This window comes from Saccopteryx bilineata, chromosome 1 (assembly GCF_036850765.1).
Source record: "Saccopteryx bilineata isolate mSacBil1 chromosome 1, mSacBil1_pri_phased_curated, whole genome shotgun sequence".
Taxonomy (NCBI): Eukaryota; Metazoa; Chordata; class Mammalia; order Chiroptera; family Emballonuridae; genus Saccopteryx; species Saccopteryx bilineata.
Window position 1 is genome coordinate 120,364,624 of NC_089490.1, and position 19,356 is coordinate 120,383,979.

A 19,356-nucleotide genomic window follows, 5' to 3' on the forward strand; every position below is an offset into this window, starting at 1 on the left:
GTTAGCTTGATGGCAGCAAGAAGGATACTGGTGGAACCTATGCCTTGTTGGATTACTTCTGCTCGAATACCATTGGTAAAAGCACGTCATGTGGCCAAAGCAAGTATTAATCTGGTCGGAAGTGGGCTTGTCTCAACTGAGAAACTCAAGCACACGGCAAAGGAATGGAATATGAAATTCTTTTACAGGAAGGGTAGGGAGGATTTGGGGAAAACAATACCATCTTCCATAGTATTTACTTCCCGAGTACATTAAAAATTGAATTTTCTGTTGGCATTTATTATCTTGGATTGTCTTATTTCTTATGTGAAATAATATGATATTTAAAAAATACATTATAGTGTATTATAGTGCTCCACTTAGAGTTAACCCAATGGAGTAGCTAAGAATACGAGACCATTCTGAGAAAAAAGAATGTGAATAAGAATTGAATCTTTTTAATGTAAACTAATGATCCAATATGGGTTTTTACAATTCAGTAGATTTGGGGGGGGGGGGTCCGTTGTAATGAAACTTGTGGAGAAAAATATGAGTTCTGGATTTGTGATTGGCTCTTTACCCTGACTTCCTCAATTACCTTTCAAATTCTGAACTTAAGTGGTACAAATGATTATCCCTCAACAAAATGAATATCAAATATTCACTAGGTAAGTCACTGCTGCAAGATTTTAGTGGATTTAGCACAAATAAACATTATATGAAATTGCAGTATAGATGTGGCCTTGAGATTCTTTTCCTCTGAGGGGTTGCTGTGATGTCCAAGTAAGTCACTCAAATGCAATTGTTCTTCAATTGTGGCCCAGAAGCCAACCAAATCATCAAAACCACGGAATTTGTTAGAGACAAAAATTTTCAGTCCACTTTTTGACCTAGTGACTCAGAAACTCTGGTGCTGAGACCCAGCCAAGTCTCCAATTGATTCTGATTTGCACTAAAGATTGGAAACCACTTCTTATGGGCTATTGTGCAGCCTCTGGGACTTCAAGACTGACTAGGTGTTAGCTCCATTTCTGAGTGACTAATGGCCCATCAGCACCTTTTCTTTTCATCTAACAGAATCGAGTGCTGTTTATAATCTCTACCTGAAACAACGCATTCTATATAGCCTAGCGTTCTGTAACTTCAACAAGATCGTTGACATGGATTAGTGTGAGAAACATTTCTATATTACCACATATTTGCTTTAAAAATATGTTGTAGTTAGTTGCCTCAGTATGCCACTTTGACCAATGTTATGTGATCTTGAAATAAAAAACCTTGTCTTATTTTAGGATCTGCTTTGCCAAAAATATTTATGGCTTTCCCAGCTTTGCCAGGATAGGAAAGCTGCAGGGGTTTGGTTTATAGCAAGCTTGTGTAGGTCAAGAAGGCCTGTGGAAAAATCTGAACTATGCCTCTTTCCCAAACCAAATTCAGGCCATGGTCCAAGACGAAAGAAATAAACACTTAGGTGAAGAATTGTTCGTTTCTTCTGAAATATTTAAAAGGTTTTTCCTATGAAGCCTTGATTAGGTATCAGAGAAATGTAATTAAAAATAAAGTTTCAGTGGGAATTAGTGAGTTCAAAATTTAAGAAATGTTGGCTAATGTTTTATTTCCAGCCTATTTGAAATTTTCAGATCATTTCAAATGGGGGGGGGTAATTCTTGTTTAATAATCTGTAGTTTTTTACTTACTTTAGCGTATATGTACACTCACTGAACCTATCATTGTTATTATTTGATGAGTGTTTCTTAATATAATTTGAGTATTTTTGTAGATTTCATAAGGAAAACATTTTTCTATTTTAAACCATATAATTTTTAAGTAAAAAGATAACTTCTATAACTGAATATTTTATGCTAAGTTTTTTTATGCTTTTTCCTTCAAAATATTTATAGTTTATGCACCTAGATGTTTGCCTGAGGTTTATGCCTAGCCACAGTAATATTTTGCACAATTTTCTCCTTTAAAAGAAGGTATGACCTTAGAGGCAGGACATAAAGATATGGTAATATGTTCATAGTTAACATGAAAGTGAAAAAAGGGACAAAGGGAACCTTTTAAAGTTTATATTTATAATCCAATTTTCCCAGGACACATCAATCTGGATGCTACAATTAAAGAAGACTGGGCAAAATAATGATAATGAAAATGTTTTTCTTAGCAACTGTTATAGCTGCTGTAGCATCATAGCTTTTCTTTCTGTCGTCTTTGGTTACCCTTTGTCTTCCCGGTGACTCTCTTTTCATGTCTCTACTGTTGACATTCTTCTTATGACGTCACACACCTATGACATAGCCTCGCCTTCATTTCAGTCAATGGTACTTACAATGAAATAAAGAAAAATACCTCCTCACTATTAGATAATACTGTACAGACTTGTTGCTTCTCTTTCCACAACACTTTTTATTTCTGTTTGATTTACTGATTTCGTCTTTTACAGCCTCCTTTTCTCTAAGAACCCAGCACAGCTTTCTGAAAGTCTGTCCCAGAAGACAATTTGTGGGACAGATTATTTCCCTTCTTTGTTCCACTTTAATACTCAATATGTTCCAACACAAATTAAAAACAATCTTGCTAGGTATGAGCCTCTTTTCACTCCTACACAGTGCTTCAGAAGTTAAGAAATCACCATCTTTGCTTAAATGAAATTTAAAAAAAAAAAGGGAACTCAATCAATTTAACATTGACAATCTCGTGAAGATGATTATGCCTTTCAAAAATATAACCCTAGCCAACACTCTTTTTTTTTTTAATATTTTTTTATTTATTGATTTTTAGAGAGAAAGGAGTGAGAGAGAGAGAAGGGGGAAGAGCAGGAAGCATCAACTCCCATATGTACCTTGACCAGGCAAGCCCAAGGTTTCGAACCGGCAACCTCAGTGTTCCAGGTCGATGCTTTATCCCACTACGCCACCACAAGTCAGGCCCTAGCCAACTCTCTTAAATGGCACTTGAGATTATCAAATCTGTAATAAGTGTAGGTCTGTTCATTGAGGCCTTGAGAACATATAGAAATAATATTTTAACAAAATATTATTTATATAATTTTAATAGTCATTATGTAGGTCTACTTTCTAGGATCCAGAGAAGAGCAATGCTGAATGAACTTTGGGAGTAAAGGAGTATCAAGGCTGTGCATGGTGACCTCTTACTTGATTATTAGTATTTATTATATAACTAAGTTTTCGTGCTTCCCCAACATTCAAATGTTGAAATCCTAATCCCCAGTGTGATAGTAGTGGTGAGATTTTTGGGAGTTAATTAGGTCATTAGGGTGGAACCATAATGAATGAGGCCACAGAGAGACTTTGTAGAGCTCTCTCCACCCCTCTGCCATGTGAGGACACAGAAGTCAGCCATCTGCAACCAGGAGGTGGGCTCTCACCAGACACCAAATCAGCTAGTGCTTTGATCTTGGGACTTCCAGCCTCTAGGTCTGTGAGAAATAAATGTTTCTGTTTAAGCCACCCAATCTATGGAACTTTGTTATAGTAACCTGGGCTAAGACAATACCCAGAAATGCTAACCAGGGAGGAGCAAAGTGACCAAAGTATAGAAACTTAGAAAAAAAGTTCAAGATCTAAGATAGTAAATAAAATATCTTAGAGCAATGTAGTGAGGAAGGAACCAAGACAGACTAGTTGAAGAATGAGATCAGTAGACATTAAAGAGACTGATGGGTCAAAGGTTCAGAAACACACGGGGGTCCACAAGCACATAGTCTGCATGTGAGAGTGATCTTCTCGTGTGCAAGATGAGGAGCATAATTTTTAAAGTAGAAGCTATTTCAGACCTATATAAGCAGTATTTCACTTTCCTTTCCATTATTAGGAGTTTGGGGATTTTCCTTAGACTCTACTTTGGGTATTAGAATGCTCTGTCTATTGAATTCAACTTTGGTCAACACAAAATTCATGATTCATTCTTTGACTTTAACCTTTTTATCTACTTAATACTTCTCTCTGTGTTGCATTTTACTGCAACCTTCAGCCACCACTCTCTACATTTTCCATGCTTCATGGCTGATACTGGTAATTCTTACTAAATGACTGTCCTCAGTTAAAATACCCTTAGTGAAGGAACATCCTAATTCTCAAAGTTGATTTGTTTTTAATTTAAGTGAGAGGAGGAGAGATAGACAGACGTCTGTATGTGCCCCAACTGGGATCTACCTGCCCCCACTGGGATCTACCTGGATCAGCCCCTGTCTGGGGCTGATGTTCGTAACCAAGCTATTTTTAGTGACTGAGGTAGAGGCTCCATGGATCTATCCTCAGCACTCAGGGGCAACACACTTGAATCAATTGAGCCATGGCTGTGGAAAGGAAAGAGAGAGAAAGAGAGAGAGAAAAGGGGGAGGAGGAGGGGTGGAGAAGCAGATGGTTGCTTCTCCTCTGTGTCCTGACCAGAGTTGAACCCACGACTTCCACACATGCACTACCACTGAGCCAACCAGCCAAGGCTGATCTCTTCATTTTCAAATGGCTATAATTGTTAGCAAGTTTTTCGTTTTGTAGACAGATTATATTTATTCCCTACATAAGGTTTTCTATTGTGGCTGTACCAGCTTACATTCCCACCAACAGTGCCTAGGGTTCCCTTTTCTCTACATTCTGGTTAACATTTGTTATTTCTTGTCTTTTTTTATAATAGCTATCAAAACAGGTGTGAACTGTCTTCTCTATATTAAAACTGGGATATCTTACAGATTTTTGAAATTATCTAGGTGGGTAGGTTACCTTATCTATGAACTTTATTTTAGTAAAATAAAGGTGATTGTTTTAGGTTAGGAACCCCAAGAAGTGAACCCAGGACAAAGATTTTAATGTAAGAATTTTATTTGGAAAATAATCCTTAGGGTGCTCTGATTGGGGAGTGAGGAAGTGAGACAAGGAAAGAAAGAAAGCAGGTGCATTAAATAGCAGGTTACCATCAATGGGCAGCTGAGCCATAAGGTCATCAGCAGCTTCAGAGACACAGGGTAGACACTCTCTCTCTCTCAACCATCTCACTGAAGAGGTAAGGAAGGAAGGCAGAGTTAATTTATCATTTCTATTTGTGGTTGATTGAGGGCTACTGCCAGGGACATTAGCACGCTAGTACTTCTGGCCTGTTTCAAGTGTTGATCAAGCATGGACCTGTGGCTAAAGAAAGACCCCATGCAGGTAAGATGTGTTTTTGAAAAGAGGTTGAAGGTATTTATAGGAAGAGTGAGTGCTGATGAGTGGGACACTAACAGCTGATGTAGTTTACATCTTGCACAGCCCAGATCCACTCCTCCCTGCTTGAAGTTAATCTGTTCTCTTTCTTGTTCCTGATTTTACAAAGAGGTTGCTGGCAGTCAGTCTCTCTCCCTTCCCTCCCTTTCTACATATAGTCACACAATTTCTAACACAAAGCTGCTTCTTCTACCACCCATTCTAGAGTCTCCTTCCTCCCAGACAGCACTTCAGCTGGCCTAAATTACTTGCCTGGTAGATTACAGACCTAGATCCATGAGGTCGCTGGGACCTAAATTGCCTTAATCTTGTCAGATTTCCCCATGTGACAGAAGGCACCAAGAGTCTCCTTGGTGAATTCCTTGAGTTTCAGTCATATTTTTTCCTGCTCCTATTATATAGGAGCAACACTAAATCTTCATGATAATCAATGTAGCAACTCCTTTATTTTTTTGCTGGTCTACTGTCATGAGGTACCCAATGTATGTCCCTAGGTGGGACATACACAGCCACCCTTCCCTCTACCATCTGTCTGCAGTCTTATGAGCTCACTATAATATTTTAACATGCTAGCACAGGCATGGCCAACATACGGTCCTGCCCGCGTATTGAGTTCATGTGGCCCGCGATTAAATTTTTAATATTCTCCGTTACTTTAAAATTTTAGCTACTCAGAAGCGGAAGCGTCTTTGATTATTGGAAATCGAGATATTTAAGAAGATAGTGATACGTGGAAAAGAATTCCGTGTGTGACTAATCTAGGGTTAACACCCAATAATTGGTCAAATGGATTCGCGATACTTCTTTATTTTTTAAAAAAATGTCATTATAAAGATTTACAACTTTTGTACTCATCTGTACTCAATATGAACTGTTTGACGTTTAGCGGGGATGTGAAACCCACATTTTTTAGGTGGAGTTTGCCAGTGCGCACCCAAAGTCAAATAATTCGTTATTTTTGTGGTCAAGTGTGCTGAATCAAGTGGCACTGTAGCATAGACAATAGCTGCAGTTGATAACTGAAAACGTGTCCAGGCTGTTTGTAAAACAAAATAATTGTTTTATTTGCGATATAATCCCTTCAAGCTCATTCTATTAATTAAATATTGTTTCAATTGATTGCGATACAGTTTGGTATTTATACAGTATGTAATTATATTTTTATTAAAAGAATATTGTATATTAAAATTTTTTTCACTCACTTATGTTTATTCATAAACAAATTACATAATAAAATTTTGTTTACTTAAATGAATCATTTTTGTATTTAATATTTTTTAATTTTAATACTTTGTCTGGCCCATGAAAAAAGTTTTCTTTCTAATCTGGCCCGGGGTTCAAAAACTGTTGGCCACACCTGGGCTAGCATCTTCTGGCTTGCCACAGAGTGTACGGGACTAGCAATCTCGAAAGCCAGAAAAGGTTCCCAGGCATAGAGTAGCAAAAAGAAGTTAGTTGTGTATACAACTGAGGGGTGCGCAAATGGAATAAACAACAGCTGTTACATTAATACCCAAACTATGTGTTGTGATAAATGAGGACTGTGATATTGTGATTTATAATATGAAAGAGATATTTTATGTTCACCCATTTCTGGTACAGAGTTCCTAACACTCTTGGATTTCCAAAGAGATGAGAGCAATAAAGGAGTCTTTCGTTATGTTAATAAGGTGACATTTGGAAAGCATTTAGGAATGGGGACCGGTTGACAGGAGAACCAACCATGTGATTAGAGGATTGGAACTCTCAGTCTCACCTCCTTGACTTCTAGGGAGGAGAGAGGACCTAGGGGTTAAATCAATAACCAATGGCCAGTGATTTAATCAATAATGCCTATGAAATGAAGACTCCATAAAAACCCATAAGGAGAGGGTTTGGAGAGCTTCCAGGTTGGAACACGTGAAGAGTTGGAGGGAGGGTGCATTCATAGGGAGTATGGAAGCTCTGGTACTTCCCACATACCTTGCCCTGTGCATGTCTTCCATTTGACTATTCTTGAGTTATGTTATTTTCTAATAAATTGGTAAATTAGTGAGTAAAATGTTTCTTTGAGTTCTGTGAGCCTCTCTAACAAATGTATTGATTCTGAGGAGGAAATCATTTGAAACGTTATATCTAGCAGCTGGTTGGGCAGAAGCACAGGTGATAACCTGGGATTTCAACTCGTGTCTACAGGGCAGGGAATGCCTTGTAAGACTGAGACCTTAACCTGGATCATCTGATGCTCTGTCAGGTAGACAGTGTCAGAACTGTGTTGAACTGTAGGACACTCAGCTGATATTTGAGAATTGTGTGCTTGATAGTGTGGGGGAAGAAACCCACACACTGGAGAAGCATTAGATTTGAGGCAGAGAACTGCTATGCTATATTATAGACTACATATTAATGACACATAATTTTATCTTGATATCTGGGCTCCATTGCTTTTATTACTCAGAGTATTCTTTATTTTATTTTACCCTTTATTTTATATTATCATTTGGATGCCCCAAAATTTTTTCATAAGGAAAGTAATACAGCAAAACAAATATAACTAATATCCTCCCAATTTTGGGGCTCTCTTTAATGAGGACAGAGAAAGGCAGCTGTAAATGTGAGCAGGACTTGAAGTACTCAGTTACTGAGCACAACGTGTGAGTTTCCTGCCATCAAGTAGTAACAGAGAGAAGTCTGTTCAGATCCCACTTAGCTCTACTGCTTGGGTGCAAGAGGGAACTTATTTTAGCTGACAGCCCAAATATATTGGTTAAATTATTACCATTTTAATTTAGAGGCAGCTGAGAAAATATATGCCAATTACTTCCAGTGACCACTGGATTCAAGATGTCTTTTCATTTATTAATTATTAAGGATTGGGCTTTTGTAAGAGGAGGTGATGGTGATCTCTCTCTTTCTCTAACACCTCCTTCATAGAGGTGTTGTGAGGATTTCTGTCTGTGTGGCAATGAAGTTCAGTAGCCTCCTTTGAATTTCTCAGTGGAAAAGGTGTTATAAAATTTTAACGTAAAAAATAGACTTCTGCTAATAAGGATGTTGATCTTGAAATGCAATATGAAAACCAGAGACTGGACATTTAAAATGTGTAATGAAATGCTCTAAAGCTGTGTTCTCCTCAGACCTTGGGAGTTCAGCAGGGGTGGGCCCAGGGAAGGCTTGGATGGAAGATGCCGCAGGATGTGGCGGTGGTGATTCAGTAGGTGGCCCTCTTCCATCCCAAGGTGGTCCGGAGCCAACTCCCAGCCCTTGGTTATGGAGCGCTCTGCTGCAGGAGAACCATCTATTGGATGAGATGTGTGACTGAGGTTCTGACCACTTCTGCTCATTAAAAATTCCAGGGCATTTTTATAAGGTTAGGGATGTACCTTGTGTTCCACAATCTGCCTCCAGTTGGGTAGCACTATTGGCTTCTTAGTAATTTCTAGAAAAAAAAACACACATGGAAATTTCAGGAAGATGATTAACATTTCTATGGCAGAAAGGTCAGATAGATTGCTTTAATTTTTTATCCTAAACTCTTATTTTATGAAGTAGCAAAACAAAACACCTGTTTGAGTAACTTTCTTATTGGGGTATACATGTATTTGTGGATGAGAGATAAATCCCCTTTTAAAAATAAGCTTATAAAATCAAGGCTAATTTAAGGTTCTGCTGCAGTATTTATATATGCTGATGAAATGACTTGTATTGTGAGGATTTTAATTGGGTTTTTCTTCAGTACCTTGAATAACTGACATTTGGGATGGGAAATGGAATATGATACATAGTGAATGATAATAATTGTTTTAATTTAGAGCAATCTGAAAGCTTTGTGTGACTCTGTTTAACTGTGTCACCTATAATGTCCAGAACATTTAGATATATCACCCATTCCCTTACATGTAATGCATTAATTGTAATTATAAAAATTAGAGCAACCATTTCAAAAGTATTCTTAGTTGTAAGTGATCTATGTCCTTAGGGAAAAAAAGACAAATTTAAAGTCAATATAAAGATCAAGTCATGGAGAGGAGAGTAATTATCAGAGAAAACATAAACGTTTCTGGATTTATTTAGTCACTCCTTTTCTGGAATGAAAGAAGAACCGCATTGCCTTCTTCCACGCATCACTTACTATTCTTACTGAACTCAAAATCCCATTTCTAGATTTTGGTTAAAGGATATCATTGAGCCTAAGCTCTGTATGTAATTTGCCATTTCTGTGGAAAGTTACCATAGCTCTGTGGTTCCAGTAGAACGAAAAAAAATTGCCTCACAGTTTCAGGCAGAGAACAACCCAGATGAACTAACATGGCACTTCCTTCTTGATACCTGAATATGAGATACTAATTATAATGAGAAGGCCAGACAATGCTTGATTTTCTGAACTCCTTATGAGCAGGTGAACTAATAGGCTTGAGCTTTTTGTATTTGAGTTTAAGATTTTGAGTAAATAAGAGTTATCTGTAGCCATGAATTAATTCTTTTCTATAGTTTTTCCAGGTAATGTTTTTTAATGCTGTATTTAAAACTTTTGCATACTCTTACAACATAGTTATTGTATGCAAGCCAACCAGATATGCCATAGTCATAAATGAGATTGCCCCTTGGGGGCTAATGCTTTAAGCGAGGCAAGAATTTAAGAGACAAATAGCCCTAGATTCTGTAAGATCCAATGCAACTAAATGAAAAGACCATTGTAAGTGAAAGGAGGGTTGGATAACTAGTCAAGTGCTAGCATTGTTTAGCTACATTTACTTAAAGATGAAAAACACCTAATTGCTGGATCATGGTATCAACAGACCTAGAATCCAGACTACACTATCTTAAGTTTAGTATCTTAAGTGAGGCATCTGAAATATCAGTGCCTCTGTTTCCATGTCAGCCTAATCGGGAGGCTCTTATCTGCTTCACCCATTTTATATATTTGCTGGTGAACAATGTTTGTTTGTTTATTTATTTATTTATTTATTTTCATTTTTCTGAACCTGGAAATGGGGAAGAAGTCAGACAGACTCGCGCATGCGCCCGACCGGGATCCACCCAGCATGCCCACCTGGGGGCGATGCTCTGCCCCTCTGGGGTGTCACTCTGTTGCATCCAGAGCCATTCTAGCACCTGAGGCAGAGGCCATGGAGCCATCCTCAGTGCCCGGGCAATCTTTGCTCCAATGGAGCCTTGGCTGCGGGAGGGGAAGAGAGAGACAGAGAGGAAGGAGAGGGGGAGGGGTGGAGAAGCAGATGGATGCTTCTCCTGTGTGCCCTGGCCAGGAATCGAACCTGGGACTCCTGCATGCCAGGCCGACGCTCTACCGCTGAGCCAATTAGCCAAGGCCGATGGTGAACAATGTTAACAAATCATCTTTGAAAGCAAACCATAAAACTATACTTAAATACTTAAAAGTATTTTTTAGAACAAACTACTTTATAATAGCAGAAGATTAAACTGTTTTATTTTCTATATTTTTAAAGATTTATTTTACTTACAGGATATGTAATAATTATTTAAAAACAAATTAACCAAACATCAAAAGAATTCCAAAGTGTGAACCGTATGAAGAAAACCATTACTTTTTTTTAATGGCATCCCAAAGCCCAGAAAGAAGTAATCATGATTTCCATTTTTTATTAGATTCAGAGGTCATATGAAATATACTTTTTTGCTTTTTATATTGTAGATTCATATGCAATTGTCAGAAATAATTGAGACAGATCTATGTACCCAGTTCCCGCATGGTAATATCTTGAAAAACTAGAGTACAGTATTCCATCCAGGATATTGGCATCGACACACTCAAGATACAGAACAGATTCAGCACCAAGACTCTCCAGCTGTACTTGTATAGACACACACTCTTCCTTCCCCTCAGCCCTGTCTCTGACCTCTGCCAACCACTAATCTGGTTTTCATTTCTATAATTTGATTTCTATTTCAAAAAGTTTATATAAGTGTTATCCAACAATATGTGACTTTTGGAAATTGACCTTTTTTTTTTTTTTTATCTTTCTGAAGCTGGAAACGGGGAGAGACAGACTCCTGCATGCGCCCAACCAGGATCCACCCGGCACGCCCACCAGGGGGCGACGCTCTGCCCACCAGGGGGCGATGCTCTGCCCCTCCAGGGCGTCGCTCTGCCACGACCAGAGCCACTCTAGCGCCTGGGGCAGAGGCCAAGGAGCCATCCCCAGCGCCCGGGCCATCCTTGCTCCAATGGAGCCTCGGCTGTGGGAGGGGAAGAGAGAGACAGAGAGGAAGGAGAGGGGGAGGGGTGGAGAAGCAGATGGGCGCTTCTCCTATGTGCCCTGGCATGGAATCTAACCCAGGACCCCTGCACGCCAGACCGACGCTCTACCACTGAGCCAACTGGCCAGAGCCTGACCTTTTTTTTTTACTCAGCATAACTCCCTCAAGATATATCTACATTAGCGTGTGTATCAATAGTTTTTCCTTTTGATCGCTGATTAGTATTCTACCAAATGTACTTTTAAATTCCAAACATACCCCACTGGGAATGCTGCTTTACTGAGGAGACCCTTGTTTTGAACTCAAATGCATAATGAAAGATTATAACACGTAATTTGAAGGCTATTAAATGCTGCAACCTACCTTTTAAAATTCTGGTAGTTTAAGTGAATAACTACTGGAAGAAGTCATCAATAGGACCTGATCTAATTGACCCAGGAGCCAGACCCAGGCAATCAGAGGCTCTTCACACCTGTCCTCAGAATATTCTTTCTTGCCTTCCCTACACTAGAAAACACAGTTAACAAAGGTTTAGGATGCCATTAATATAAATATGTATCCATGATCATAGGAAGTGATACAATAGTTTTGTTTTCTCCTTCATCAGCAAAATCTGCATTCCAGAAGGATGCTGAAAAGTAAGCAGGCAGCTACAAGGGTGTGCAAGGAGCACAATTCATGTTGGCCAATAAATTGTTCTACAAACCAGGGATGCCTCTCCAGAAATAAATAAGGCTCCATAAGGATTTCCAATAGTTTAAATAATTCTATGTATACATAGTAACAAAGTCTTATTTTACATTTCTCCAAAAATAGAACTGGGAGATATATTTGAGACAAGGCAGATTTTCTTTCCAGTGCTTTCTCTCTCTTTTCTTTTGTTCAGTTTTATTGTGATGTAATTGGCATAATGTGGAAACTTTCTAAGGTTAAGAACTCTCTGTTATCTGTCTCCTAAAGGTATTGGGGAGCCAAGACAAATTAGGAAAAAGTAATCTTTCAACAAATTGTGTTGGGACAGATAGGCATCCACATATAAAAGAAAGATGTTGGGCCACAATACCACATCATATACAATAATTAATTCAAAATGGATCAAAATGGACCGAAATGTAAAAAAACTATAAAATGCTTAAAAGAAAACGTAAGTGTAAATCTTCATTGACCTTGGCTTTTACAATGATTTCTTAGATATAATACTAAAAGCACAAGCAAATATATAGCTATGTGCCTTCATTAAATTTTAAACTATTATGCTTTAAAAGATTTCAGCAATAAATGTCAAGAGAATACATAGGAGTAAATATTTGAAAATCATCTCTAATAAAGGACTTATGTCTTGATTATATAAAGAACTTTTATAACAATATGTATATCCATTCAATGAAGTATTATTCAGCCATAAAAAGAAATGAGTACTGATACTTGCTACAAATGGGTAAACATTGAAAACATGTTAAGTGAAAGAAGTCAGATACAAAAGGCCTCATATTAAATTATTTCATTTATATATAATGTTCAGAACAGGTAAATCCACGGAGACGGAAAGTAGATTAGTGGTTGCCAGGGACTGGGGGAATGGTGAATGAGGAGTAACCACTAATGGGAAATAGAGTGTCTATGAAAATGTTCTGGAATTAGATAGTGATGGTTGCACAACTTTGTGAATGCACTGTAAACCACTAAATTCTACCCCTAATGTACAGGGGTAAATTTTATGGTGTATGAATTACACCTTAGTTAAAAAACAGATTTTGTGAGATTTCCAAAAATTTTAAGCTGTAAGGATTCTGATCAGGTCAAAAACAGACAGCAACTTATAAATTCTCTTATATTCATATTATTTGGGGAAGATAGCTTATATCACTCAATAACAAGTCCTGGAATAATGAATCAGGAGTGTTGGGTTCTGTTTTTGCTGTTTTATTAGCTTGAGTAAATTTTATCCCTCTGGGTCTTGGTTTTCTTTTCTGTAAAATAGAAATGATAATATAAGTTTCATTGACATCACATATACTATGAAGATTAATTAAGATAATATATATGAAATTACTTTAAAATTGCAAAGCTTGCGCCTGTCCTGTGGTGGTATAGACGATAAAGCCTTGACTTGAAAGGCCAAGGTCACTATTGAAACCTAGCTCTTGCCTGGTCAAGGCATATATGAGAAGCAACTACTAGGAGTTGATGTTTCCCACTCTTCACCCCCACCTTTCCCTCTCTCCTATCTCTAAAATCAATAAATAAAATACTAAAATAAAATTGCAAAGCTTGCTATGGATGTTATATTAGAATATTTCCAAAATTGTATAATTTATCCTTTTTATAAAGGAGTTTTGAGTTTACTTTATAATTTCATTCTATTTTATTTTTTTAAGATTTTTAAAATTGATGTGAGGGGGAGTAGGAAGGATCAGCTTGTAGTAGTTGCTTTTTGTATGAGCCTTGACCAGAAAAGACTGGGGTTTTGAACCGGCGACCTAAGCATTCCAGTTTTCAAATGTGCTTTCTCCTTAGGTTGGTTTTAAAGGAAAAGAGCAGTGGGTGCTGGTTTATTTAGAGTAGGTTTTCAATCACTAAATTGTCTTTATTTTTTCTTTTTTATCTCACTTTCAGCAATCTCCTAATTCTAAACATTTGGCTGATTATAATTTCCTCCAAGTTGATAAGGAAGCTCAGACACTTTATTAACCTTTAGATATACTGGTAGGTTTCATATAAAAGAGGATAAATTTTATAGATCAAAGATATTTCTGAGATATATATATATATATAAATTTGTCCTGGCATCCTACTAGCACATGCACAAAAAGTAATAGTTTTTGTGGTATTGTAACTTCTGATGGTAAAATAAAAACTAATCTTAAAATTCAATGGTGTTGGAATATCAAAAGAAATGCTCTTGAGTTGCATTTTCCTTTCTGTCAAGTAAGACTCAAATGTTTCTCTAAAAACATATTCTAATCAACAGTGCAAATCCTCAAGTTCTAAAATTTTAGAATGGTCTGCACATCAGTAGCTGTAGAACTGAGATATTTGTTCGTGAAATCAGTAAGAACTGAGTCTTAGACAATCTACCAGAATTTGCTTAACAAGCATTGTATTTTCTTTTTTCTTTTTGTATTTTTCTGAAGTTGGAAACGGGGAGGCAGTCAGACTCCCGCATGCGCCCGACTGGGATCCACCCGGCATGCCCACCAGGGGGCGATGCTCTGTCCCTCTGGGGCGTCACTCTGTTGCAATCAGAGCCACTCTAGTGCCTGAGGCAGAGGCCACAGAGCCATCCGCAGCCCCTGGGTCAACTTTGCTCCAATGGAGCCTCGGCTGCTGGAGGGGAAGAGAGAGAAAGAGAGGAAGGAGAGGGGGAGGGGTGGAGAAGCAGATGGGCGCTTCTCCTGTGTGCCCTGGCTGGGAATCGAACCAGGGACTCCTGCATGCTAGGCCGACACTCTACCACTGAAACAACTGGCCAGGGCCTGTATTTTCTTTCTTCTACTTTTCCCTCAAAAGTAGATTATTTTTATACTATTACATATTCCTTTTACATTTTCTTCCTTTCCTTCCTTCCTTCCTTCCTTCCTTCCTTCCTTCCTTCCCTCCTTCCTTCCTTTCTTCTTTTTCTTTCTTTCTTTTTTTCTTTCTTCTTTCTTCCCTCCTTCCCTCCCTCCCTCCCTCCCTCCCTCCCTCCCTCCCTCCCTCCCTCCCTCCTTCTTTCTTTCTTTCTTTCTTTCTTTCTTTCTTTCTTTCTTTCTTTCTTTCTTTCTTCTTTTTCTTTCTTTTTTTTCTTTCTTCCCTCCCTTCTTCCCTCCTTCCCTCCCTCCCTCCCTCCCTCCCTTCCTTCCTTCCTTCCTTCCTTCCTTCCTTCCTTCCTTCCTTCCTTCCTTCCTTCCTTCCTTTTCGTGAGAGGAGGGGAGATAGTGAGGCAGACTCCTGAATGCACCATGACCAGGATCCACCTGGCAACCATCTTGGGCCAATGTTTGAATCAACCAAGCTATTTTTAGCACCTGCGGCTGATGCACTTGGATTAACTGAGCTATCCTCAGCACCTGCTTGAACCAGTTGAGTTATTGGTTGTGGGAGGGAAATAGTGAAAGAAAGAAGAGAGGGAGGAGGAGAGAACAGATGGTCACATCTCCTGTGTGCCTTGATCAGGGATTGAAACTGGAATGTCCATACACTGAGCCTATCCACTGAGCCACTAGTCAGAGCTCCTTTTACATTTTAGTAAAATTTACTTTTTCTCATAAAATAGTACCTGAAATATTTTTTTAATAAAGAGGCCCATTTTTCCAGACTATAATAAATCTGAGCTGTAAATCATTTATGAAGATGATGTTACTGAAAATCCCTGCCAATTCTTCCCCAATTACATGCTTTCTGCTCACCTTTTTCCCTAACAACAAAATATTTAATTTTTTTTTGATTTTATATGTCTGGCTTTATCCAGAGTCCAGTATAACAGAATTTTTTTAAGTGAATACTCTTTAAAAATAAGACACAAGAGTAGATTTTTATTACTCTCAGGCTTTGGCCAACATATTCTTTATATTTTGAGATTAGGATTATTATTAAAGTAATTGTTACTGAATAGAAATCAGTTTACATTCAGTCCAACCCCCATCCTTCCACCATTTCTACAGATATAATTGAAATTATTATTCTTAGTGATGAATCTGAGAAACTACAAAACTGAGTCACCACAGAAAGATTTCATTGAACTTGAGATAATGGTGGTGCTAAGTAGAGAAATCAAAAATTTATTTTAATAAAACAACTCTTTAGAATAGTAATATAAGCAATTTTAAAGGTCTTATTATTCACACTATTTATATTATTTTGCTATTTGTATGTAGTAGATATACAATAAGTGTATAAATAAGGATATATAATAAATGCATTCATGTTCTTTTGTTAGACTCAGGTACTCCGTGCCCTGCTTTCCTGGCCTGTGATTTCTTGCCTTCTTAGTCAGTAACTTTGTCCCCTTCAGTTGTAGACTATGTCATAGATTATGATGTGAGGTATGAGTCTTTAGTCAGTAATTTACATTCAGACGTCTCCTAATTCTGGAATTCTCGGCTGACTTGCTACTCTGTTGCATAAGTTTAAACAGCCTTTTCCCTTTCCTACCAGAAAACTGCAGTACATTATGAACATTTCATCTGAAAATCCACACAAAGTTTCAAAAACATGTATTCCTCTTATGAATGAGTAACTTATATAGTCATTATTTAAAAAGCAACATTCTGTAGAAAGTGCTGTTTGTACGATTTTGCCTATTGGTCTACATTGGGCAACAGTCTTCATTACAAGATTTTGAGGGATCCCGCCACTTGAGTTATATGTAAAAATATGTGGAGACTGTCTTTAACTGAGGACTTTATCAGATAATACAGGTGTTTTTTTTTCATTTACTAATTTTTCATTGATTTATTCATTCATTAGTTCATTAAGTATTTATTTAGCAAGTATGCATGGAGTTTCTATCATGTGCCGAGCCTGTTCTGGTCATTGGAGGTACACAACAAATAAGACAAAGACATGCATGGTCCTTGGTCACATGGCACTTAAACCCTAGTGAAGGGAAATATAAACAAGAAAAATAAATGAACAAGCCATCTTATGCCGTGATAAATGCTACAAATATAATGAAACAGGTACAGGCAGTTTCCAGGTTATGAACAAGATAGGTTCTATAGGTTTGTTCTTAGGTTAAATCTGTATGTAAGTTGGAACAAGTACATTACCTATTAAATGCAACCTAGATAGATGTTTGTCTTAATATAGTATTTATTTTTTTATCTTTATGTGCATATAAATACTTAAACATTTTCAAATTTACAGAACCGATCTCATTTGTAACCTGAGGACTGCCATAGTATGAGAGTAAGCCACAAGGAGTCCTAAGACTTTATAATAAGGTAATATTTGAGGTGAGAACTTATAGAGCAGAAAGAGCCAGATATTTAAAGATCTGTAGATAGTAAGGTTCTGAATAGAGTTTTCAATTTGACATGATGAACGGAAAGATGGCATGAGGGGCTAGATATGCATTTCCCATCAGAAGCCTCTAAACATATGAAGCTATTAAAATTTCAAATAATTACAACAAAATGTAAAAACTCAGTTTCCTCGGTGGCACTAGCTGTTTCAAATGTTCACCAGCCACATGTGGCTAGTGGCGACCATATTTGACAGTGCAGAGTATATTTTCATCCTTGAAGTATGTTCTTATGGGCAGTGTTGCACTAGTGAAGTAGGAGAACTAGAACAGAAGAGGTCACAGAGGTGCTGGGAAAGATCAGGAAGGTCCTTTGTAGGCTGCTCTGAGGACTTCGGTGGTTCTGCAAGGGCAATGGGAAGCCTTTGGAAGGGTTTAAGCAGAGAGTAGCATCATGTGACTTACATTTTAAAGCTGGTTTAGAAAATGAATGGTAGGAGAGGAACACAAGTTAGGAAGTTACTGCAGTTGTCCCAGCTAGGGATGGTGATGGATTTTGGGTTGGTAGTTCTAAGAGGATTGGTGAAAATTAGATGTCCTCAGCATAAATTTTGGATATAGAATCAGTTGGCCTTGCTAACAAACTGGAAGTAAAGCAAGGTAAACAGAGGAAGGAACTGAGGGCAGTGCCTTCTTTTGGGCCTAAGCAACTGGGTAGTGTTCCCCTTCCACGGTGGAGGATAGGACTGAGGAGAAATAATTAGGGTGGTGGAGGTTGGTGGTGGAAGGGTAGGAATCGAGGTAGAAGTTAGGAATTCTGTTTTGGGTATATTATGTTTTAGATAGCCACCAGACATACATGCCTAGAAGTCAGGTAGGTAGTGGAGAATGAGTGAACCCATACTACAAAGTGTAAACTTTTTAAGTTTAACAGTAGAATTCTCTTAAGCATAGCTGTATTTGACAAAGAGCAAATTCTATGCAATAGGTTTAATTTCTAGATCTTCTTTGTAAAGTACTAAGGAAAACACATTCCCTAGATTGGCTAAGTGGGAGCTTTAACAAGTCAAATTTGAATTTTTCTTTCCATTTCCACATTCTATTTTTGTGTACCACATTTTTATTATCCTTTGGCAATGTTGTCACTTTCTTAAATCAGGACTCATCAGTATCTGTAGAAAATGGGCAGTTATCATTTTTGTGTGATTGCTCAATGTCCACTTTATGTATAGGATCTTATTTCATTCAATACGCTTCATACAATGTTAGTCACTTTGTTAGTGTAGCACTGCAGCTGTCTCTCTAATAAGAGTATTTTGTTGTTTTCTTTCATCTGTTTCCAGGTTCAGGATGGTAATGGGGGAGGCGTGGAGGAGTAGAATCTACCTTCTTTCCTTTTGGTGGGAAAATCACTTTCTGGTTGTGATTTTTGTTGAATGGGGAGAAACACAGATGCTAGGACATTGCTCTGTAATACGATTGAACACCTCAAGGATATAATTGTTTAACATACAGACCTAGTATTTTTGTTCTGCTGCCACTAATGGCATTCTTATTTTTGTTACAATTTTTTTTCATGTCTACATGTTATCTCTTGTAAGTTCAGTTTGTAGGATGATTTTTAATTTTTTTCTAAAGAACCGAGATAATTGTGGGGGTTGAGGACAGAGAAAATTGAAATATTAAAATTCCCCTATGTCTTTCTTTCTGACCTTGATGTATGCCCAGATTTTGCAGTTTTTCATTCTAATTTGCTATTTTTGATGCCAATGGATATGGGTATAATTTTCCAATCAAAGTTTCTGTTTTATTTATTTTTTCTCTGAAGTGTCCCAGGTAGGCTCTGACATATGAATCATATGTCTAAAAAGGAAACAAAAAGGTATGTGTGCATGCTAGGGGGCTCATCTGTCTTTGGCAAAGACATTGCTGCTCCTGTGTCCTTAATTATTAAACAGATGGTGTTGACTGCCATTGACTAGCTGCCCA